Raw genomic sequence first — 25,512 nt, 5'->3', positions numbered from 1 at the left:
CGGATCATGCAGTACTACACTCCTGGAAATGGAAAAAAGAACACATTGACACCGGTGTGTCATACCCACCATACTTGCTCCGGACACTGCGAGAGGGCTGTACAAGCAATGATCACACGCACGGCACAGCGGACACACCAGGAACCGCGGTGTTGGCCGTCGAATGGCGGTAGCTGCGCAGCATTTGTGCACCGCCGCCGTCAGTGTCAGCCAGTTTGCCGTGGCATACGGAGCTCCATCGCAGTCTTTAACACTGGTAGCATGCCGCGACAGCGTGGACGTGAACCGTATGTGCAGTTGACGCACTTTGAGCGAGGGCGTATAGTGGGCATGCGGCAGGCCGGGTGGACGTACCGCCGAATTGCTCAACACGTGGGGCGTGAGGTCTCCACAGTACATCGATGTTGTCGCCAGTGGTCGGCGGAAGGTGCACGTGCCCGTCGACCAGGGACCGGACCGCAGCGACGCACGGATGCACGCCAAGACCGTAGGATCCTACGCAGTGCCGTAGGGGACCGCACCGCCACTTCCCAGCAAATTAGGGACACTGTTGCTCCTGGGGTATCGGCGAGGACCATTCGCAACCGTCTCCATGAAGCTGGGCTACGGTCCCGCACACCGTTAGGCCGTCTTCCGCTCACGCCCCAACATCGTGCAGCCCGCCTCCAGTGGTGTCGCGACAGGCGTGAATGGAGGGACGAATGGAGACGTGTCGTCTTCAGCGATGAGAGTCGCTTCTGCCTTGGTGCCAATGATGGTCGTATGCGTGTTTGGCGCCGTGCAGGAGAGCGCCACAATCAGGACTGCATACGACCGAGGCACACAGGGCCAACACCCGGCACCATTGTGTGGGGAGCGATCTCCTACACTGGCCGTACACCACTGGTGATCGTCGAGGGGACACTGAATAGTGCACGGTACATCCAAACCGTCATCGAACCCATCGTTCTACCATTCCTAGACCGGCAAGGGAACTTGCTGTTCCAACAGGACAATGCACGTCCGCATGTATCCCGTGCCACCCAACGTGCTCTAGAAGGTGTAAGTCAACTACCCTGGCCAGCAAGATCTCCGGATCTGTCCCCCATTGAGCATGTTTGGGACTGGATGAAGCGTCGTCTCACGCGGTCTGCACGTCCAGCACGAACGCTGGTCCAACTGAGGCGCCAGGTGGAAATGGCATGGCAAGCCGTTCCACAGGACTACATCCAGCATCTCTACGATCGTCTCCATGGGAGAATAGCAGCCTGCATTGCTGCGAAAGGTGGATATACACTGTACTAGTGCCGACATTGTGCATGCTCTGTTGCCTGTGTCTTTGTGCCTGTGGTTCTGTCAGTGTGATCATGTGATGTATCTGACCCCAGGAATGTGTCAATAAAGTTTCTCCTTCCTGGGACAATGAGTTCACGGTGTTCTTATTTCAATTTCCAGGAGTGTATTTGGAGGCGACTTTAACCTACCGCGTATAGACTGAGATGTGTATGGAATCAGTACGGGAGGTACAGACATAATCATGCAGAATACTTTTGAACACATTTCTGAAAACTGTCTTGAGCAGCTAGCTCGGCAGTCCACGCGCAATGGAAATATCTTAAATTTTGTAGCTACTTTTTTTTTGTCGTCAGTCTTCTGACTAGTTTGATGCGGTCCGCAACGAATTCCTCTCCTATGCTAACCTTTTCATCTCAGGGTAGCACTTGCAACCCACGTCCTCAATTATTTGCTGGATGTATTCCAATCTCTGTCTTCCCATACAGTTTTTGCCCTCTACAGCTCCCTCTAGTACCATGGGAGTGATTCCCTCATGTCTTTAACAGGTGTACTGTCATACCATCCTTTCTCCTTGTTAATGTTTTCCACATTTTCCTATCCTCTCCGATTCTGCGTAGAACCTCCTCGTTCCTTACCTTATCGTCCACCTAATTTTCAACATTCATATGTTGCATCACATCTCAAATGCTTCGATTCTCTTCTGTTACTGTTTTCCGATAGTCCATGTTTCACCACCGTACAACGCTGTGCTCCAAAAGCACATTCACAGAAATTTCTTCCTCAAATTAAGGCCCATGTTTGATACTAGTAGAGTTTTTTTGGACAGGAATGCCCTTTTTGCCAGTGCTAGTCAGTTTTTGATGTCCTCCTTGCTCCGCCGTCATAGGTTATCTTGCTGTCTAGGTATCAGAATTCCTTAACTTCATCTACTTCGTGACCATCAATCCTGATGTTAAGATTCTGACTGTTCTCATTGCTGCTACTTCTCATTACTTTCGTCTTTCTTCGATTCTCTCTTAATCCTTATTCTGTACGCATTAGACTATTCATTCCATTCAGCAGATCACGTAATCTTCCTTCACTTTAACTACGGATAGCAATGTCATCAGCGAATCGTGCCATTGATATCCTTCAACCTTGAATTTTAATTCCATTCCTGAACCTTCCCTCTATTTCCATCATTGCTTCTTCACTGTTGAGATTGAACAGCAGGGGTAAAAGGCTACATCCCTGTCTTACACCCTTTTTAATTCGGGCATTTCGTTCTTGGTCGTCCACTCGTATTAGTCCATCTTGGCTGTTGAGCACATTGTATATGACCCGTCTCTCCCCACAGCTTACCGCTATTTTTCTCAGTATTTCGAGCATCTTGCACCATTTTACATTGTCGAACGCTTTTTCCAGATCGACAAATCCTATTAGCCTTGCTTCCATTATCAACCGCCACATCAGAATTTCCACTCTGATGCCTTTACCTTTACTAAAGCCAAACAAACCGTCATCTAACACACCCTGAATTTTATTTTCCATTCTTCTGTATATTGTTCTTGTCAGAAACTTAGATGCATGGGCTGTTAAGTTAAGTGTGCGATAATTCTCGCAATTGTCAACTGTATATAGGCCGGACCTTATCGACAATGTCAGTATAGAATCGGGGATTACCTATCATGACACCATTAGAACAACTATCGTTACAAAAGTTAATAAATCAGTCAAGAAGGCTAGGAGAGTGTTTCTGGTAGACAGAGCAGACAAGCAGTTGCTAGTATCTCACTTAGACAGTGAACTGACATTACTTAGATCCAGCAAGATGGATGTAGAGAAATTACGTGCAATGTTTAAGCAGATTGCAAATCGTGGTGTGGAGAGTTATGAGCCTACTCATTGGTTAAGTGACGGAAGAGATTTTCTATGGCTTAATAAGCCGCGCGGAATTAGCCGAGCGGTCTCAGGCGCTGCAGTCATGGACTGTGCGGCTGATCCCCGCGGAGGTTCGAGTCCTCCCTCGGGCATGCGTGTGTGTGTTTGTCCTTGGGATAATTTAGGTTAAGTAGTGTGTAAGCTTAGGGACTGATGGCCTTAGCAGTTAAGTTCCATAGGATTTCACATACACTTGAACTATGGCTTAATAACAAAATTCGGCGGACGCTGAGCAAGTAGAGGCTGCTGCACTCTCGGTTCAAAAGAGGACGCACAAATGACGACAAGCAAAGGTGAGTAGAGATTCGTGCGTCTGTGAAAAGATTTGTGAGCGAAGCATACAACTATTACTACCATCATACTTTAGTAAAAGATCTGACAAAGAACCCGAGAAAGTTCTGGTCTGATCGAGTAATTTGGAACAATTGTTACTCCATCCTCTGCATGTGCTGCTTTTGCAACTTATTTTCTTCAATCAGTTTCTTAACTTGCTCTGTCAATGCGACTACGGCGTCACTTGTCCCGGTTGCACGTGTCTCTGGCATTTTCCCTGTGGTATACCTCACCTCACAAAAATAAAATTGTATTACTTAGAAGCAAGTTAATTCTTAGCACGTCTAACGGCAAGCCATCTAGACTTATCACATTGCCCCGTTACATGACCATAGAAGCCACACACATCAGAAGTGCTTGGTACAAATTTATCGCATGGAGCGATGTGACCTGTTAATTCACACACTACACATTTAGATGGTACTAAGTTAACGTGACTATCATTCCCACGAAACTGCGATAAGTCTACAGGGCTGCTAGGCCTTTCAAATGGCACTCTCACATTCCTTAACGCTACCCTCGACATGTCTAGCTACACAGAAAACATAGAGAGAAGGCAATTGCTGGACTCACCCTATTCGGTGTTTCTCGGTTGCTCCGCATGATGCTGGTCAAAGTCGTGGCATGGGTGCACCTGACACCACTTGTTACGACTTCTGCACCACTTGTTAGCAGCAGACACAGTGGCTGCGCCAAAGACTGAGATAGCGTGAAGTTTTACAATTATTTATTGAACTCTCTTTACAATTTCTCCCTCGTCGTCGCTGTCCAGCCCTGCGGATCCCTCCGCCTGGCTGCTGCTGTGTAGATTCTCCAATAATGCGCGCAACGCGCGCCGCTGATCGCTCTCGGGAGCCTCTGGCCACCAGTGCTCCGCTGAAACCAGGATGCCCTGTGGTTGAGATGAACTCGTCGTCGCTTGGCTCCCCAGTATGGCACGCCCACGGAGCCGCGCCGCCGTGAGGTCAGCTGCCGACGCCTGCTGCACCGGCTGCTGGGACGCCATCAGTCGCGATGTCCGCGAGGTCCCGTCATGGACGGACCACGCGCCGTGGGGTTGGGTTGCCGTGAAGTCCGGGCGTCAATTCCCGGTGGCGCCTGTGATCAAGACAGCGCTGCGGCCGGTCCTGCTGGAAGTTCTCGCTGTAGTTAGTCAGCCATGGTGCCGAGCGAACTCGGGCCGACCTCCAGAGCTGAAGTTGATATCTGGCGGCGAACGGATGGCTCCTGCGAGCTGGAACAGACTTTCGGAATCGTCACCTACGAAGATTGAACATTCGGACATGGACCACGTCCGTCCTCAGATCCTAACTGCTTCCTAATGGCTTCTGTCTGTTGCTGCCTGCGACCCACTATTTATATCCGGCAGGAGGACGTTTTTTACCCTCGGTGGTAGTTTTTTGTAATTACTCCCACAGTATATTGCGGTGTAACTTAGCGTGCTGGCCTCACTTCTCCTTACTCAACACTCTCCAGGCTTCGCTCGGTGCTCGGTCTGTGTGTGTCAGTCTGTTTGGTAGACTGCTGCTGTCAGCAAGGCTATCTGTGCCTTCCTACTTCGCAACGCCTTGGTCGCCGGCGTGCCTCTGTTTTGCCATTCTCCACTGCGTGAAGCAACGCTTACTACATGTGCCTGCAACACATCTTTGGCCGAGCCCTCCTGTTCCTGCTCTCCGCCTTCCACCGACACCGTTTAGATTGGTAGAAGATTAAGAAACCCACCACTGCTCTGGTTCGTCTGCTACTGCAATCATATCATTCACACTTGACCACACACTTTCAGGAACGATGAAAAATGGAAATCAGGACACAGGACGTGCACATAAGAATGAAAAAGAAATGTGTAGACCCATATTGCTTGAACAGGCATGCAGTTGTTGGGGCTGCGATTAATTAGTTGCATCACTCATCTTTAATCATGTAACGACACCTATTGTTACAAAATAAATCATCAGGTCCATATGGAATCACAGTTAGGTTTTACAAAGAGTACTCCACGGCACTGACCCCTTGCCTAGCTTGCATTTATCGTGAATCTCTCTCCCAGCACAATTTCAATACCTCTGTATTTTTGGTGGTCCAAGTATTTTTGCAATGATTTTTCTTTCTAGGGCTTCAAGTTTTTGTAATTTGTAGTTCATAAATAAATGATTTTATGGACGGGATCGGCAGCAATCTGCGGTTGTTTGCTGATGATGCTATGATATACGGTAGAGTGTCGACGTTGAGTGACTGTAGGGAGGTACAAGACTACTTAGAGAAAAATTCTGGTTGGTGTGAGGAATGGCAGCTAGCTCTAAGTGTGAAAAATGTCTGGGTAGGAAGAACAATCCTGTAAAATTTGGATACAGTATTACCAGTGTCCTGCTTGACACAGTCAGGTTGTTTAAATATCTGGGCGTAACGTTGCAAAGCGATATGAAATGGAACGAGCATCTGAGAACTGTGGTAGGAAAGTCGAATGGTCGACTACGGTTTATTGGAAGAGTTTTAGGAAAGAGTGGTTCGCAGGAGACCGCATATAGGACGCTGGTGCGACCTATTCTTTAGTGCTGCTCGAGTGTTTGGGATGCGTACCAGGTCCGATTGAAGGAAGATATGGAAGCAATTCAGAGGCCGGCTGCTAGATTTGTTACCAGTAGATTCTAACAACACGTAAGTGATACGGAGATGCTTCAGGGATTCAAACGGGAATCCCTGGAGGGAAGGCGACGTTCTTTTTGAGAAACACTGTCGAGAAAATTTAGAGAACCGGAATTTAAAGCTGACTGCCGAAACATTCTACTGCCGCCAACATACATTGAGCGTAAAGACCATAAAGATAAGATTCGAGAAATTAGGGCCCGTACGGAGACATAGAGTCGTTTTTCCCTCTCTCTATTTACGAGTGGAACAGAAAAGGAAAAGACTAGTAGTAGTACAGCCTACCCTCCACCACGCACCATACAGTGGCTTGCGGAGTATCTATGTAGATGCAGATGTAGTACCAGCGGCATTAATATTTAGACTAAGATCCACAAACAGGAGCGTACATAGTAGAAAGTCAGTGGTACTTAAGCACAACGTACCATAAAACAGCCTTCGAAGCCGGTACCCGTCAGAACATTGTCCATTTCGAAAAATGACCCGACAAAAGAGAGTGCCCCCAGCGCAGCAGCTATTACTTCCTTGTGACGTCCTGGAGGAGCAGTATCGGGACCACATTTTGGTTCTGGGGTAGCCAGAGGTCACTGGCATGGACCTCGATTGGCCGCCATATTCTACAGATCTGAACACATGCGTCTCCTTTTTGAGGGGCTATATTAAAGACAGCAATAACTCCAAAACCATTGCTGAGCTGAAAACAGACATTCAGGAGGTCATCGACCACATCGATGGTCCGAAACTTCATGTGATCATGCAGAATTTCGCTATTCGTCTACGCCACACCGTCGCCAATGATGGAACGCATGTTGAACATGCCATGACCTAATTCCGAATATTTGTAGTGACGTTTGAATGTTGAATAAAGTGTGTGCACGTATTAGTTTGTAAGTAATTTAGGTTTTTTATATATTTCAATAACTGTCATCCTGTATATAGACCTAGTAGATAACGTCAGAAGTTCGGTGAGTCTCTTTCGGGATGATACTCTTTTATACAGGGAAGTTGCAAAGATAGAAATGCATGAATACCGGTAGAGGATTGACGCTTGGTGCACGAAGTAGCAATTGATCCTCAACGTAAATATAACGGACTTCGAAAACGTAGACAAAAATGACAGTTACTGTATGATTACGCGATTCCAGAACAATCACTGGAAGCAGTTACTTCCATAAAATGTGCAGGAGTATGCATACAGAGAAATTTGACGTTGAATGATCATTTAAAATTAATATCGAGTAAGGCAAATGCCAGACAGATTCAATGGAGGAATCCTCAGGAAATGCACTCCACCAAAAAATGAACAAACACTCATTCGCCCAGTAACGGGTTTCGCAATTTGCCAGTGATGTCGTGTGACTAGGGCCTCCCGTCGGGTAGGCCGTTCGCCAGGTGCAAGTCTTTCGATTTGACGTCACTTCGGCGACTTGCGCGTCGATGGGGATGAAATGATGATGATTATGACAACACAACACCCAGTCCCTGAGTGGAGAAAATCTCCCACCCAGCCGGGAATTGAATCCGGGCCCTTAGGATTGACATTCTGTCGCTCTTTTTTTTAAAAAAAAAAAAAATCTCATTTTGTTCGCTTTTGATCGTTGTATCTGCTCGGGGCGGACGTCGTAAGACATCCGTTTAAGTTCGTTGTTGATCGATTAACTTAGTTTTTTTTATTACAGAGGGCAGCTAACCCTCTGACCAAACACGCTGAGCTACCGTGTCGGCTAAATGATGAGGACAACACTAACACCCAGTCATCTCGAGGCAGGTGAAAATCCCAGACCCCGCCGGGAATCGGATGGAAATGAGCGTTTGGCGTCATTTACCGGGAGGCCCCTGTCGCTCTGACTACTCAGCTACCGGGGCGGACAGTTTGCCACTAATATGTACGTATACTTCGCAATGCCAACAACGAGTGACGAAGCAATCCTCTACAGGACGCGCTGCTTTCAGTTTGTGGTACAGACAACTCTAAGGCGCTTGAGGCGAACGAAACACTGCGTTATAATGTGTGAACGTGGATTCACCAGAGAACATAACACTTTCTAAGGAGGCCAGAGTGAAATTGTTCACGCGCCATTTACAGAGAGTAAGTCTCTAACAAATTGTTCCCACTCACGTCCTCTGTCAGTAACAAGTGGTAGGGTGAAGTCTGTGCACTTTTCGTCACACGGATTCGCGCCAAGTAACTGCAGCGATTTCTAGTAAGCCTAAACGAGGACCATTGTGTATTGCAGCTGAAATAAGCAATTCCGTAGCCTTACTTCTAGCTTATGTCTACTACTACTGCCCCTTCGAAGACTACTTGATTTTCGAAGTTGTTGTTTAGCATCTGTTCTTAGACCAGGCCATCTCGTAGCATAATCCATGGCCGTTACGCTGGTATCGTATCGGCATTCTCCGAGTATGAGCAACTATCATCGTACTCACACGATGTGCATGGCAGATTTCATCCCACGTCAGTATCCGTGGCAGACGGACCTTGGTTCGTTTGTGCATTCTGACCTCCAAATGAATACAGCGGTATGATGATACGTTCTATAGATCAACTGAATATGACGTCGAAAAGCGCATTGAGAAAATTGTCGCTGTGTGACACCAGCAAATCGACATCTCATCCGCAAGTCACTCAGAAAGCGCACTGAGTCATACATACAGGTAAATGAGCTCTCGTTTTAACACCGCACTTTTATGAACATTACGCCGGCGGAATATCCATCCAGTTATGTACAGCATGTAATATAATTTCAGTCAAGTGGAGGAGTAATACCAGATCCTGTACTTTCCGCAGGGGAGACAAGATCCACGGGAGTGGATAGTACTTGCGGAACCTCTGGTACAGGAGCCACAGGTACATGACTCTCTCGAGTTCTTTCAACACACCGAGTGACAGCAACTGCCAATCGTTGGACAGTAGTCAGGCTGATTTCCAGCTGCTTACGAACTTCAACCAACTCATCGTGTGTTCGAAAACAGCCTTCACAGTGGAACTGAATTTTTGGCTGGTGCAGTGTGATGCAAGTCAGTGAAGAAATAACTTTAATAAGCCTTCTGATTATTTCTTAATCTGTTGAGCTAAAAAGTTGCTAATTCCCTATAATAATTGAAGCACATACAAAAAACGAGATTTCTATTAAGGCAACACAAAAACATGTGGTAAAAATTAGTGGTTTCCTAAACTGTTTTGATGTTAATTATAGTTATCAACCTTTAAAACAGAGTTAATTTGCGATAAATGCAGATAATATATAGGGCTATTCCTCTTTAAGGGAAAACCAGGTGCAACACAATATGTTAGAAAATCTGTAGCAGTAACTAAGTCACAAACACTGATTTGCTACAAATTGCTCATTGATTATGCAAAGGGCAGTGGCATGTTCCGAAATTCCTCAGAAACGCACGTCTATTTTCGTTGAAATTCAATGAAATTCAGAGGTGATATATTCTTTCGCTGAACTGTGAACCACAAACGCTGATTTGCTATGAAATAATTAACGTATCCAAAACACTTTTACCAGTAACTTACGGAAAGCGTCCGAAAATTCTTAAATTAACCAGTTTCTCACATTATTATGCAAGAAAATAAGAAAACCATTGTTTTGAACGAGAAAAGGCCTATTGTTTACAAAAATTTCAAAAGAGCACAACTAACTTTTACGCCTACAATTCACGATAACAGTACAAGTATATTCTGGCGCTCGCAAATGGCCGAAATTTCACACTGTTCAAAATGGTTCAAATGGCTCTAAGCACTATGGGACTTAACATCTGAGGTCATCAGTCCCCTAGACTTAGAACTACTTAAACTTAAGTAACCTAAGGACATCACACACAGCCATGCCCGAGGCAGGATTCGAACCTGCGACCGCAGTAGCAGTGCGGTTACAGATTGAAGTGCTAGAACCGCTCGGCCACAGTGCTCGGCTTTCACACTGTATCACAACACAAACGGGAAGAGGAAACTAACGCAAGCCAAGCGCTGTATCATTTTAGAGATACAGAGGCGAGCAAGTGTGCCGGGACTTACCCCAGTTCACTGCTAGTAGCGCCACGTCACCTTAAGACGTCTGCGTTTAGCGCACAATTATTGCACCACAATTAAGTATAAAATTAAGAGACAAAATTTCCATTTAAAACATTGTCAACATGTATTTCATTGTAATAACGTTTTAAATATCAAGTCTTAATGTATTTAAACTATTATTTTCTGTAAAAATGCAGTTCTAAGAGAAAAAAAAAGTGGTGCTAAATAATAAAGCTAGAAAGCCAGAATTTGGTCAGAATGTGCCTATGGAGGTCAGAAATAAGTTGTGAAAGTTTCAAAGTAAAATAATGAAAATTACAAGCGGAATTCACGTTTTTTAGAAAAATGGAAGGAGCTAAAAAATTGGACATAGAAAATTAAAAATTTGTTTTATGCTTCAGTTCGCCCTAAAAATAATAACTAAGAGACTACGTTAAGCTACCTCTTATAGTTTTTCGGTAATTTAATAAAAACCAGATTTGTAACTAAAATATGCCCATTTGTAGTAGATTAAGTACCTGTAATTTTAATAATAGAAAATTTTGGTTCAGCACATGATAAAACCTACTAAATAATAGAGCTATACCAGATTTTAGAACTATAATAGTATTAACATCCATTACAAGTTCAAGTAGAGGTATAGTTCAGAGGAAACGATCTACCATTAGTTCCACTATAAAAATTCTGGAAGGCAAAGATTTTATTCAAGCTAGCTGAAACTTTTTCTGCGTTTTCAAAAAACGTACCTAAATACATGTAAAAATTAAGGAGATTCTAGATTAATTCATAAGTTTGTTATTAAAGATTATGTGTCCGAGAAAGTGGTCGTTCAGACGCAGCTACCGTGCGTTAAGGTAGTAGACAACAGATGTTCCCTCGGCCGTCCGCTGTGCAGCCCGCGACGCAGGAAAAAGGTCCACTTCACACGCAGCCACTGTAAGATCCACGTCTGTTAAACGTCGGATCGCACTCGGCCTCGGATGACGTCAGAGACGAACTGTGACAAAACGCTTTTTTTCTGTAATGACGAATGGGGAACTCGCGAGGACTGTACACTGACTTGGATCGCTTAGATTTCGCTAAAGTAACTGTTAGTGTGCCGTCCATGATAATTATAAATCTGCGTGGCAAGTGGTGACTATTATTTCCACTTTTGTGGCGAACATTTATTTCAAACCATCATTTGAGTATTATTAGTCAAGGCAAAAGACAATTTGGTAGGAACGTACCTTAGAAATCGCCTCTGAACCTCTAGTTATTGTGTTTAGAATAGAAAGATTTACTGTCAAATGAACACAGTGACTTTCAAAGCGATGTACGTGAGAGACATTACTCAATATATGTTTGAACTAAAGCTTTAGACCTGATCTCGCTAGATAGAAAGAGAATAGCAACATTTCCTTCAGTGGGCTGGACCAAAATGTGGCCATGCAGACTGGAAACTAAGGTTTGTATGATCTCCATCGCTTTCTGGCTGACCGCAAAATTAGTTGCCAGAATCGCATAACAAAGACAGTGTGCTGTGCAGACAAGAATGTCAAATTTTACCCGCCGCCCCACAAAACCTGGCAGTTTTAATGTTAGTTGCTTTGAGGTGACGATCGTATAGATTGTTCATTCAACATGGTGCGCTTAAACTCACAGGAATGCCTATATTCACACTTTATTTACATTAAATAGCACAGCACTTTTCATCAGAATTAATATAATAAACTTTTAATGAGTAACCTGATAAGCACTGAAGATATTTATCTGTTGTGCTGGTAAACTATTTTATTTTAATATTACAAAATATTTCAGCCAAGGTATGAAAAAGTTTAAGTCACTTAGCAAAAGATAATCAGCAGTTATGTAATGGGCCCCAATTACTACCCATACCTGCCTTTAAGTAACACAAACTCAGATTTCATTACACGCCACTGGTTTCTATTTGCGAAATACACAAGCCACCACAGTTTACTGAAGAAAAGAAGTAGAAGTTCCACTCTGACTTGTCGTGTCTTCTTCTCAAAAGTAACAGTGACACACAGCATCCTTTACGAAATTTGGCTGGTTTATAGTTTACATTTGAAATCTAAGTGTATATCGACAAACGATTTAGTATTGAAATAAATACCAACTTTTATCACTGTAAAAGTCTTTAGTTTAAAACTATAAGGATGTTATTTTTAAATACATAATGTTGCTGTCACTGCCAAATGTAGATGTTGGCGTGTGGTGGAGGAATGTTGGACATGGACGGAAACTGCCAGGATGTGCCATATTAAAACTTGGCCACGATCTTCAAGTGTTTTAATATTCCCAGCTACAGTGCTGCGTTCCTCTCTGTCTGCGTCATGTACTCATAACATCTAGGTTAGGTCAGTGGGTCCCTTCTGCCTGTAACTTGCGCCATGCAGACCGCTGCGTTTAATCTTTTCAGCGGTTCTACGGAACTGTGGCCTCCATTCTACATCGCAACCGCTGGTAAGCGTAACTTCTGTCAACATGGTTGAAAATGGTTGAAATGGCTCTGAGCACTATGGGACTTAACATCTATGGTCATCAGTCCCCTAGAACTTAGAACTACTTAAACCTAACTAACCTAAGGACATCACACAACACCGAGCCATCACGAAGCAGAGAAAATCCCTGACCCCGCCGGGAATCGAACCCGGTCTGTCAACATGCCCACGCCTGGCTGTAACTTGTTCGCTCAGAAATATTGCACGGAATCTAACTTTTTCCTATCTTAAACGGTGGTGCCGCTACAATAAATAAACACGCGAGATAAGCATTCGCTTTACAGCCAACCAGTATATTATTACTCAACTTGCAGTTCCAATTATGTGATGCTTTCACACGTTTTGCTAACATGGCTTGCCTACTCGAAGTTGATGGCTTCCCTGATCGAAGTCCACTTCATGTTGTAGCACAGACAAAATCTGACTCTAACATGCTGTAGAACAGACCAAATAAAACTGTTGCAGTTCACGTGATGAACTGATATGTCCAATCCTCTTTAACAAATGCTCCTGAAATGTGAAGTGGCAGCTTGCTGTTTGTGGCTCTGGATGCTACAAGCTCTTCAATTCTACGCATAGCCAGCAATTTGCCTCTCACAGCTTGTAGATTCCCATGGTCCACAATACGACTGGCCTTTCACATCACAATAAATCAGAGCAAATCTCTTCTCCAGTAACAAACAGTTTAGCTGCACTTTTTATGAAACAGTAGCACCATTCAGCAGTCATCCAAGGCTTATTTCACGAGAGCTCGATTTTCACGACACACGCAGTACATGTTCATTGTGCTGACACTACTGGTGACTTCTTGGACAGTCTTTGTTCGAGAGCTATCTCTGCTCAAAAAGGGCGGGATGCCACCGCTCAGATAAATATGCGGGAAGCCATAACTGATTATAATATACAGTACGCAATTTTACAGTCGTTCGAACACTCTAAGCTTTTTTAACAAAATAAATAGAACATCATGTATTTGATTATTTATTAATATAGTTTGGAAAATGTGTAGCTTAGGTTGTTTGTCATTTCCGCCACGAGGTGGCTGCACGCTACCGTGATTTGTGACCCACCCGTTTTTACAACTATACTGCGTCATTGCAGCCGCTAGATGGCATGAGCCTCTACATTAGGAGTGCTGCACACAACGCCTCTTGCAATGCCAGCGGACCACTGCTTCAGCAGTGCCAACTGTTGGTTCTCATAGTTACGATGCATAAAGATGAACAATTTACCTGATCAAAATATACTAATTCTGATAATAAAGATATTGTTACAGTATCCTAAACGATCGAGTGTAAGTTCATGACAGGCTATCTTCTACGAGGGCTATCCACAAAGTACATTACGTTTTCGTTTGAGTCCGTTAGGGGCGGGGCTAGCGCGGCCATCTTGGTGTCATGGCATTCCGCCGCTCAGTCGGCATCCTGCCGTGCTAGTGAGAGGTTCGTGCTGTACTCCGTTGAGTTACTGTGACAGTTTGAAATGTCAGCGTTAATTGAAAATGCCGCGAAGTGTGAAGTGCGTGCTGTAATAAGGTTTCTGACTGCAAAAAACTGTACACCGATAGAAATCTATCGGCAGCTTTGTGAAGTGTATGGGGACAACATAATCACTGAAGGTGGAGTGCGTCAATGGGTCATAAAATTTAAAAATGGCCGAACTAACGTTCACGACAAAGAGCGAAGTGGAAGACCCAGCATAGTGACTGCCGAACTTGTCAAAAAGTCGATGCCGTGGTCCGTGAAAACCGTAATTTCACAATAACGGAACTCTCTATGAGTTTTCCACAAATTTTACGAAGTTTGTTGCACGAAATCATTACCGAAGAGCTTGGTTACCACAAGTTTTGTGCAAGATGGATACCAAAAATCTTGACAGAGATTCACAAAAATCAGCGAATGGCGTTTTTGGACGCTTACGAGAAAGATGGCGACTCATTACTCGATCGCATCGTTACTGGTGACGCAACATGAGTTAAGCATGTGAACTGCGAGACAAAATTGCAGTCAATGCAGTGGCGGCACACAAATTCCCCCCAAAAACCCAAGAAATGCATGCAGACAATGTCGGCAAGGAAGGTGATGGCGACTGTCTTTTGGGACAGAAAAGGTGTGATTTTTGTGGATTTCCTGGAAAGAGGCACTACAATAAACTCTCAAAGGTATTGCCAAACTCTGCGCAACCTCAGAAGAGCAATACAAAACAAGCGCAGGGGAAAGTTGGGCTCAAAGACCTTGCTGATTCACGACAACGCCCAGACCCACACGGCAAATGCCACTCGTGAAGTTCTCAAATCTTTTAAGTGGGAGTTGTTTCCTCATCCGCCATACAGTCCCGACCTGGCACTGAGCGACTTCCACTTATTCCCAGCAATGAAGAAGTGGTTGGCTATGCAGCGTTTTGATGACGACGCACAGCTTCAAGAAGAGGTAACCACGTGGTTGAAGGCGCAGGCGGCCGAATTTCACGACGAAGGAATTTCCAAGCTCGTCCATCGGTACGATAAGTGCCTTAATTTAAATGGCAACTATGTATAAAAGTAGTATTTAAGTGTGGCTTTCATCTGTATATAATAAACAAATTTTCCAATACTTTATTTATTTTTAATTCCAAAATGTAATGTACTTTGTGGATACTTACTTGTGATTTCTTTAAACAGCGTCACTTTATTTCTTCACATACTCACGCCTTTCAGATGTTTATTTGTCTGCAGTCAGAACTAACATGTAATTTACAGTAAAACACCAAAGAAACTGATAGAGACACGCATATTCAAATACAGAGATACGTAAACAGGCAGAATACGGCACTGCAGTCGGCAATGCTCATATAAGACAAGTGTCCAGCACAGTTAAATTGGTTACTGCTGCTACAGTGGCAGGTTATCAAGATTTAAGTGAGTTTGAATGAAGTGTTAAATTTGTCGCACGAGTGATGGGACACTGCATCTCTGAGGTAGCGATGAAGTGGGGTTGTTCCCATACGACCATTTCACGAATGTATCGTGAATATCAGGAATCTGGCAAAACATCGAATCTCCGTCATCACTGCAGCCGGAAAAAGATCCTACAAGAACGGGACCAACGATGACTGAAGAGAATCGTTCAATGTGATGGAAGTGCAACCCTTCCACAAACTGCTGCAGAGTTTAATGCTGGGCCATCAAGAAGTGTTGGCGTGCGAACTATTCAACAAAACATCACCGATACGGACTTTTGGAGCCAAAGGCCCACTCATGTACCCTTGATGACTGCATGACACAGAGCTTTACGCCTCGCCTGGGCCCATCAACGCCGACAATGGCCTGCAACACCGACAATGGCCTGTTGATGACTGGAAACAGCCGGCCAGTGTGGCCGAGCGGTTCTAGGCGCTTCAGTCTGGAACTGCGCGACAGCTACGGTCGCAGGTTCGAATACTGCCTTGGGCATGGATGTGTGTGATGTCCTTAGTTTAAGTCGTTCTAAGTTCTAGGGGACTGATGGCCACACATGTTAAGTCCCATAGTGCTCAGAGACACTTGACTGGAGGAGGATATTGGTGTTTAACATCCCGTCGACAATAAGGTCATTAGAGACAGAGCACAAGCTCGGATTAGGGAAGGATGGGGAAGGAAGGCGGCCATGCCCTTTCAAAGGAACCATCCCAGCATTTGCCTGGATTGATCTAGGGAAATCATGGAAAACCTAAATCAGGATGGCCAGACGCGGGATTGAACTTTCGTCCTCCCGAATGCGAGTCCAGTGTGCTAACCACTGCACCACCTCACTCGGTGGACACTTGACTGGAAACATGTTGCCTGACCGAGTGAGTCTCATTTCAAATTGTATTGAGGGGATGGACATGTATGGGTATGGAGTCAACCTCATGAATCCATGGATCCTGCATGTCAGCAGGGGACTGTTCAAGCTTGTGGAGGCTCTGTAATGGTGTGGGGCATGTGCAGTTGGAGTGATGTGGGACCCCTGATACTTCTAGATATGACTCTGACAGGTGGCACGTAATAATCCTGTCTGATAAGCTGCACCCTTTCATGTCCATTGTGAATTCCGATGGACCTGGGCAATTCCAGCAGGACAATGCGACGCCCCACACGTCGAGAATTGCTATAGATTAGCTCCAGGAACGTTCTTCTGAGTTTAAATACTTACGCTGGGCACCAAACTCCCCAGACATAAACATTATTGAGAGTATCTGTGATGTTTTCCGACATGCTGTTCAGAAGAGATCTCCACCCCTTCGTACTCTTACGGATTTATTGACAGCCCTGCAGGATATGTGGTGTTAATGCCCTACAGAAGAAAACGGTTCCTGGACATTTATTATGATCGTGAATTTTTAATCAGAAAATTGTTGATAAAAAAACTGCATGAAGTAAATTAATATTCCATAGACCCAAAGAGCCCGTTTTGCTTCTGCAAATTTCAAAAGCAAACCTCTATATGAGATGTTTTCCAATCCTGTTAAAATTCTGATAATAAAATCCTTTGATAGTGAAAACAGTAAAACACTCCAAAGTTAATTTTATAAATAGGGACGCAGTATATTTTAATTTTGCTTACTAGTAACAGTTTAACCCATATAAATTTGCATCTAAACATGAATGAGTGGAAATATGACATCAAATTTACCTTCTTGTCTTTCAAAGCAAAATTATGCAGTCTACCTCAACTCTTTCCTCCTGGATACCTAGTATTACTTTTCTCATCCTAACTTAGTTCCTCTCTGTGGGGAAAAGACAATTTCTCAACAAAACCAAAACGATCTCTTTCCCTTTACAATCTCATAAGAAGTAAATCCCGTTACATCATGACTTACAGTGGTCATTACATCCTCAATATTTTCCACAATATCTTCTCATGAACTATGGTTATTGCTACAGCACAGTCGCCCAATTTCCCTCTTATAACGCTCTGCTGGATGGTAAGTTGATGTATATATTACTGTTAACCCATGGTTGGCAAGGTCTTCCTTCCACTTTTTACTCGTGAACTGTGCCCCATTATCAGAAAGTATGGCCTTCGGTTCACCAAACTTTACGAAATAGTCCTTACCTAATTTAGTCAAGTACACTTTGCCAGTTGCCTTACAAAGGATAGAGTTTTATAAATTTAGAGAATACTTCCAACACTACAAAGATATAAGCAAAACCTCCTTTTGTTTTCGGCAAAGTGCCATAAAAATCCACTGCTAACAATTCCATTAAGTCATCTGGTTTGACATTTTGCATGGGAAGTCTGCACATGTGATTAGTAACCTTTGCTCTTTGACATTTGTCACACATCTTAATATGGTTGTTTACTCTCATCATGTTGTCAAAAGTTATGCACCCTTTCAATTTTTGTACACACTTGTTTGCTCCCATGTGTCCAAAACTGAAATGAATATAGTCAATCATATCATCTTTGTACTCGCTGGGCCAACACACCTTCCAATCGTCTGAATCTTCATTAGTTCACCTAAAAAACCCCATCAAGCACCTTGTAATATTTCGCCAATTTATTATTAGTACCTGGCATAACTTAGTCCCTATTTATCATTTTCTATATTTCATCACGATTCTGATACTTCCTCATGTACTTACAGATGCCTTCTATTTTTTTCTCCAGGAACTCCCTTTACATAGAACAATTTAACATATTCCTCGCCTACTTCCTGTCTTGCTTCTCCTTATGCTCCCAATGGTAACCTAGACAATGCGCCTGCTACTTTGTTTTGTGTGCCCTTAATGTATTTTATTTCAAACTCAAATTGTTGCATAAACACTGTCCACCTCATCAATTGTGTATCCATCAACCTAAATTTCTTAAAAAAGATAAGAGCCCTGTGATCACTGTAAATGACAGTTTTGTTGCCCCACAGGTAGTCTCTGAATTTTTTGAATCCCCAAATTATTGCCAGAGCTTCTCTTTCAGTCACACTGTAATTTCTTTCATACCTCGTTAACTTTCTGCTTGCAAAAGCAATTGTCATCTTCCTTTTCATAATCCCCAAATTTTGAAATAATTAAACTCCAATATCATAACCACTAGAATCAGTTCCCAGACAAAAAGGTCGACTAAGATCCGGATGGTGCAAAATCCTATCCTCTTCAAGGCCTTTTTAAGATGGTTAAACACTTCTTCACATTCATCTGTCCAAACAAAAGGTATTGTAGGACTTAACAATTTGTTTGAGCATAGGCTGTTTAACAATTGTCCTGACACAAAATTTCTATAAAAATTACACAAACCTAGGAACGACTTCAACTGCTTCCGAGTCTTTGGAGATGGACACTCTTTAATTGCTTTTATCCTTTCAGGGTCAACCTAAATACCATTGGTAGACAAGATTTTACCCAAGAATATTATTTCTTTTCTTACAAAATCACATTTATTAAGACTAAGGACCATGCCCCCTTTCCTCAGAGCTTGAAACATCTAATCCAACAGTCTACAATGCTCTTCCCAAGATTCAGTGGCAACCAACAGGTCGTCCACTTACACCGCTATTTTGGATCTCAACTCTGGTCCTAATACTTGGTCGAGGGCCTGAATGAACACTGACATATTAATATTAACCAAAATGGTACAACAGTGTATGTAACATTTCCCATTTACCAAAAAATGAGTATATTTTCTATACTCCTTTGCGACTGGGACTTGCCAGTAACCAACTGTCAGATGAAGACTGCTAATATAATTCATATTGTAATATTTTTGCAATACTCCTTACATATTCTCAGGGCGATCAGTATCTCTATTCACTACAGTATTCAACATTCTAGCATCTATAACCACTTTCACACAACCTTCTTTCTTGCCAACAACTATTAATGGAGTATTGTATTCACTTTTACTTCTCTCCATAAAACCATACTCTATCATCATCTCAATTCCCTTACGTACTGCTTCCCTCAATTTGAACGGTATGGGGAAAGGTTTTCTTGCAAAGGGTTCATGTGGTTTCAGATATGACTTGCATTCAAAGTTCTTAACTTTACCTGGCTTATCTGAAAACACTTCTCTACACACCCTAAAGAACTTCTTTTAATTCATCCTTCCGTTGCTCACTTAAACCTTCTGCCTTGTCCATTCGGACCTTCAACTCCTCTATTGTTCCTCTTTCATCTTTATTACCGCCAACGTCTAGGTCCAGTTCTAAATCCCCAACGTCCATTCCTATTGGCATCACCTTCATCTTCAATTGTCCTACTAGATTATTCTTATCTATCACAATACCCTCAAAATTCAACCTCATTTCCAACCCCCAATTATCAAAACTGATAAAACCAACCTCACAATTAATTTATGCTTTGCACTCTATTAACCAATCCATACCCAAGATAATATCCACAATCTGACCAGACACCATAAAAAAGTTATGTACCAGATCTACACACCCTAGTTCAAATTCTAAAATAATATGATGCTTAGCAGCTTTACTCAGTTTACCTGTGGCACCTATTATTTTTAAGCCTAACACTGGTACACCTATTACCTCATTTCCATCTTTTATACAATTATAGAATTCTTCAGCTACTGCGCTAATTTCACTACCCGTATCCAACAGAGCTTCCTCTTCCCTGTCATAGGCTCTTAATTTTACAAAATGTTGCCCAGTTTCAATATAATCAACACACTCTACGTCATGTAATAAAGCTCTTTCAATATTGCCATGTTCCCGATCTCTACTACATAGTTCTGCATTTAAATCCTCTCCTGATACATTCCGTATCGCACACAAGCTCCTCTTCTTCTCGTCACCTCCTCATACTTACCGATGATAGCTGCACTGGGTAGCCGCGCGGTCTGAGGCGTCTTCTCACAGTCTGCGCGGCTTCCCACCCGGCGGAGGTTCGAGTTCTCCCTCGGGCATGGGTGTGTGTGTGTGTGTGTCGTCCTTAGCGTAAGTTAGTTTAAGTTATATTAAATAATGTGTAAGCTTAGGGACCGATGACCTCAGCAGTTTGGTCCCATAAGACCTTACCTCAAACTTCCAAATTTACCAGTGATAAATACATTTACTCCCTCCTCTCCCGTTGTGCCTGTAACATGGTTCATAGAGTTTGCAGAAGTCAATGCTTCAATAATTTCAGAAATTTGCCATTCTCCTTCTATATTATCTCGCTGCAAACTACCACATAAGAGAAATCCATCTCCTTGTACTCCTTCTTCTTCCTCTTCACTACAACTACCCTCCGCACTCTCTTCTCCCTCACTTTCAACACTTTCAATTTGCATTACAATACCTTCCTTTTCTCCGTCTCCCTGTACCCCTTAATACCCTTTAATTCCGTCATACATATGAGAAAACATTTCAATACATGAATCTTCTTATTCTACATCATAACTACCATCGACTTTGGGCACTTTCTTTCCAGTCACGGAGTTCTGACTTCCACGCCTCTTATCAACATGATTGGCATTATCTATGTCTACAGCACTAAACATCTTACCTCATCGCGGCAACTTGCATCATCAGTGGACCCAGACACTCGACCTGCCCCAGCATGGGCCATTTCTGTTGTGGGGTACCGTTTGACACATGAGAATTTTCCCATCTGGTATAGTGAGAGATCATTCCCAAGTCTGTCAGTTAGACTGTCAGCGAGAGCACATCGCTAGTTCCTGCTACTACTAAGGCGAGTACACCGTTCGCTTTTCACATGTTTTTACGAGCTTCAAACAGGAGTGACTTATTTTCATTTATCTGTGTAGTTACTACTTTATTTTTGTAATTTCTTGCGTGTTCGAGTGCTTACAAAGCACATCTTTTATTTCGATAACAGTGCAGTGTAGGGTACCGCCGTTTCTATCGACCGTTGTATCGACTCTCGTATCGTGCAGGCTTTTGTTTGTTTGGTTAGACCAGCTCAGTGTCAGTTAGACCGTCAGCGAGAGCGCACCGCTAGTTCCTGCTACTACTAAGGCGAGAACACCGTTCGCTTGTGACATATTTTTACGAGCTTCAAACAGGAGGAGTGCAGTAATGGATAGGAACTGTGATTGTTGTGTACAGATGCGAGCTGAGCTGGCGACCCTTCGCTCACAGTTCAGGCTGCGTTGGCTTCCGTCACACAGCTTGAGGCTGCGGCCAAGAGGCATCACTGTGGGGGATCGGACGTGGCGATGCGAGGGACGTCGAGCACATCCCACGTGTCCTCCGATCGGTCCACTGCTGTGACCTCCCCGGTTACTGCCTGCACTGAGGTTGACCCCTCACCCGTGGTCGCGTGGGAAATAATTCCAAAGTCTGGCAGGCAGCGAAAAACTTTCTTTGGGGCCAATCGTAGGGCCTCCCCGGTTCGTTTGACGAACAGGTTTCGGGCGTTATCTGTGGCTGACGATGTCTCTGAGCCGGATGCAGTCGTCCACCCCGTTCCAGAGGAAGCTTCTCGGCCCACAAGGTCTGGGCATTGCTGGTAGTTGGGAGCTTCAACGTTAGGCGCGTAACAGGGCCCCTTAGGAACATGGCTGCCAAGGAGGGGAAGGAAGCCAGTGTGCACTCTGTGTGCATTCCGGGGGGAGTCATTCTGGATGTGGAAAGAGTGCTTCCGGATGGCATGAAGAGTACAGGGTGCAGCCAACTGCAGGTGGTGGCTCATGTCGGTACCAATGACGTGTGTCGCTTTGGATCGGAGCAGATTCTGTGTGGTTCCGGGCGGCTAACGGTAATGGTAAAGACTGCCAGTCTTGCTTCCGAGATCAAGGCGGAGCTCACCATCTGCAGCATCGTCGATAGAACCGACTGTGGTCCTTTGGTGCAGAGCAGAGTGGACGGTCTGAATCAGAGGCTGCAGATTCCTTGACTTGCGCCATCGGGTGGTGGGTTTCCGGGTTCCGCTTAATAGGTCAGGTGTCCACTACACACAGGAGGCGGCTACACCCGTAGCGGGGGCTGTGTGGAAGGGACTGGGCGGTTTTTTAGGTTAGAGGGTCTCAGGGAACCACAGAAATGACGTCCGTCTAAAAGTGGGCAGGTAATACATAGTAAGGTACTTGTAGAAACGATTGGTGTTGTAGTTGTAAATTGTCGTAGCTGTTTTGGGAAAGAACCAGAGCTCCAAGCCCTAATAGAAAGCACTGAAGCTCAGATACTTGTAGGTACAGAGAGCTGGCTAAAGCCGGAAATAAATTCAGTCGAAATTTTTTAAACGATCTAACAGCGTTCAGAAAGGATATAAATGGTTCAAATGGCTCTGAGCACTATGGGACTCAACTGCTGAGGTCATTAGTCCCCTAGAACTTAGAACTAGTTAAACCGAACTAACCTAAGGACATCACAAACATCCATGCCCAAGGCAGGATTCGAACCTGCGACCGTAGCGGTCTTGCGGTTCCAGACTGCAGCGCCTTTAACCGCACGGCCACTTCGGCCGGCAGAAAGGATATATTAAATACAGTTGGTGGTGGAGTATTTATTGCTATCAGAGGTAGTTTGCCTTGTAGCGAAATTGAAGTAGATAGTTCATGTGAAATAGTATGGGTAGAGGTTATACCTGACAATTGGACTAAACTATTAATTGGATCGTTTTACCGACCCGCGATCAGAATACATAGCTGCTGAACAGTTCAAAGGAAACTTGAGACTCATTTCAAGTAAGTACCCCGCTCATACGATTATAGTCGGTGGTGACTTCAATCTACCCTGGAATGCTGGAAAATTTATACGTTTAAAGCCGGCGGCAGTCATAAAACATCATCCGAAATTGTACTGAATGCTTTCTCAGAAAATTATTTTGAACAATTAGTTCATGAGCCCACTCGAAGCGTAAATTGTTGCCGATCTGATGATGTAAGTGTTGAAAAGTTGTGGAATGTTTTCAAAGAGATAGTATCAACAGCAATTGAGAGATATATACCACATAAATTAATAAGTGATGGTACTGATCCCCCATGGTACACAAAACGGGTCAGATCGTTGTTGCAGAAGCAAAGAAAAAAGCATGCTAAATTTAAAAGAGTGCAAAATCCCCAAGATTGGCAAAGTTTTACAGATGTTCGAAATATGACGAGTACTTCAACGTAAGATACTTTTAATAATTTCCACAACGAAATTCTGTCTCGAATCTGGCAGAAAACCCTAAGAGATTCTGGTCATGCATAAAGCACACCAGTGGCAAGACACAATCAATACTTTCACTACACGATAACAACCGTGAAGTCACTGATGACAGTGCGACTATAGCCGAGTTATTAAACACGGTTTTCCGAAACTCCTTCATCAAAGAAGACGAAGTAAATATTCCAGAATTCCAATGAAGAACAACTGCCAAGATGAGAAACATAGAAGTAGATATCCTCTATGTAACAAAGCAGCTTAAATCAATTAATAAAGGCAAGGCCTCCGGTCCAGATTTTATGCCAGTCAGGCTCCTCTTAGAGTATTCTGATCAAAAAACTCCATATTTAGCAATTATATACAATCACTCGCTCATAGAAAGATACGTACCTAAAGACTGGACAATTGTTCAAGTCACACCAATACCCAAAAAGGGAAGTAGGAGTAATCCGCTAAATTACAGGCCTATATCACTAACGTCGATTTACAGTAGGGTTTTAGAACATATACTGTATTCGAACATTATGAAGTACCTCGAAGAAAACGATTTAGTGACATATAGTCAGCACGGATTCAGATAATATCGTTATTCTGAAACACAACCAGCTCTTTATACTAATGAAATAATAAGTGCTATGGACAGGGGATGTCAAATTGATTCCATATTTTTAGATTTCCAGAAAGCTTTCGACACCGTTCCTCAGAAGCGTCTTCTAATCAAACTGCGTGCCACAGTTGTGCGACTGTATTCTTGGTTTCCTGTTAGAAAGGTTACAGTTCGTAGTAATAGACGTAAAGTCATCGAGTAAAGCAGAAGTAATATCCGGCGTTCCCCATGGAAGTGTTATAGGCCCTCTGTTGTTCCTGATGTATATTAACGACATAGGCGACAATCTGAGTAGCCATCTTAGATTGTTTGCAGATGATGTTGTCATCAGATGATCAAAACGACTTGCAAAATGATTAGATAACATATCTGTATGGTGCGAAAAGTGGCAGTTGACCCTGAATTAATAAAAGTGCGAAGTTATTCACATGAGTACCAAAAGAAATCAGCTAATTTTCAATTACGCGATAATTCACACAAATCTGAGGGCTGTAAATTCAACTAAATACTTAGGGATTACAATTACAAATAATCTAAATTGGAATGATCACATAGATAATATTGTGGGTAGAGCAAACAAAAGACTGCGATTTATTGGCAGAACCCTTAGAAGGTGCAACAGGTCTACCAAAAAGACTGTTTACACTACGCTTGTCCGCGCTATTCTGGAGTACTACTGTGCGGTGTGGGATCCGCATCAGTTGGGACTGACGGATGACATGGAAGAAGTACAAAGAAGGGCAGCTGGTTTTGTATTATCGCGAAACTGGGGAGATAGTGTCACAAGCATGATACATGAATTGGAGTGGCAATCATTAAAACAAAGGCGTTTTTCTTTGCGACGGGAACTTCTCATGAAATTTCAATCACCAGTTTTCTCCTCCGATTGCGAAAACATACTGTTGCCACCCACCTACATAGGGAGAAATAATCATCACGATGAAATAAGAGGAATCAGGGCTCACACCGAAAAATTTAAGTGCTCGTTTTTCCCGCGTGCCGTTCGAGAGAGGAACGGTAGAGAGACAGCATGAAGGTGGTTCACTGAACCCTCTGCTTGGCACTTTATTGTGATTAGCAGAGTAATCACGTAGATATAGATGTAGATGTAGATTATTCCATGACACAGGATGCTTCGTTTCAATGCTGTCATATGATCCCCT

Source organism: Schistocerca serialis, chromosome 6 (assembly GCF_023864345.2).
Source record: "Schistocerca serialis cubense isolate TAMUIC-IGC-003099 chromosome 6, iqSchSeri2.2, whole genome shotgun sequence".
Classification (NCBI taxonomy): Eukaryota; Metazoa; Arthropoda; class Insecta; order Orthoptera; family Acrididae; genus Schistocerca; species Schistocerca serialis.
This window is presented reverse-complemented; position numbering follows the sequence as displayed.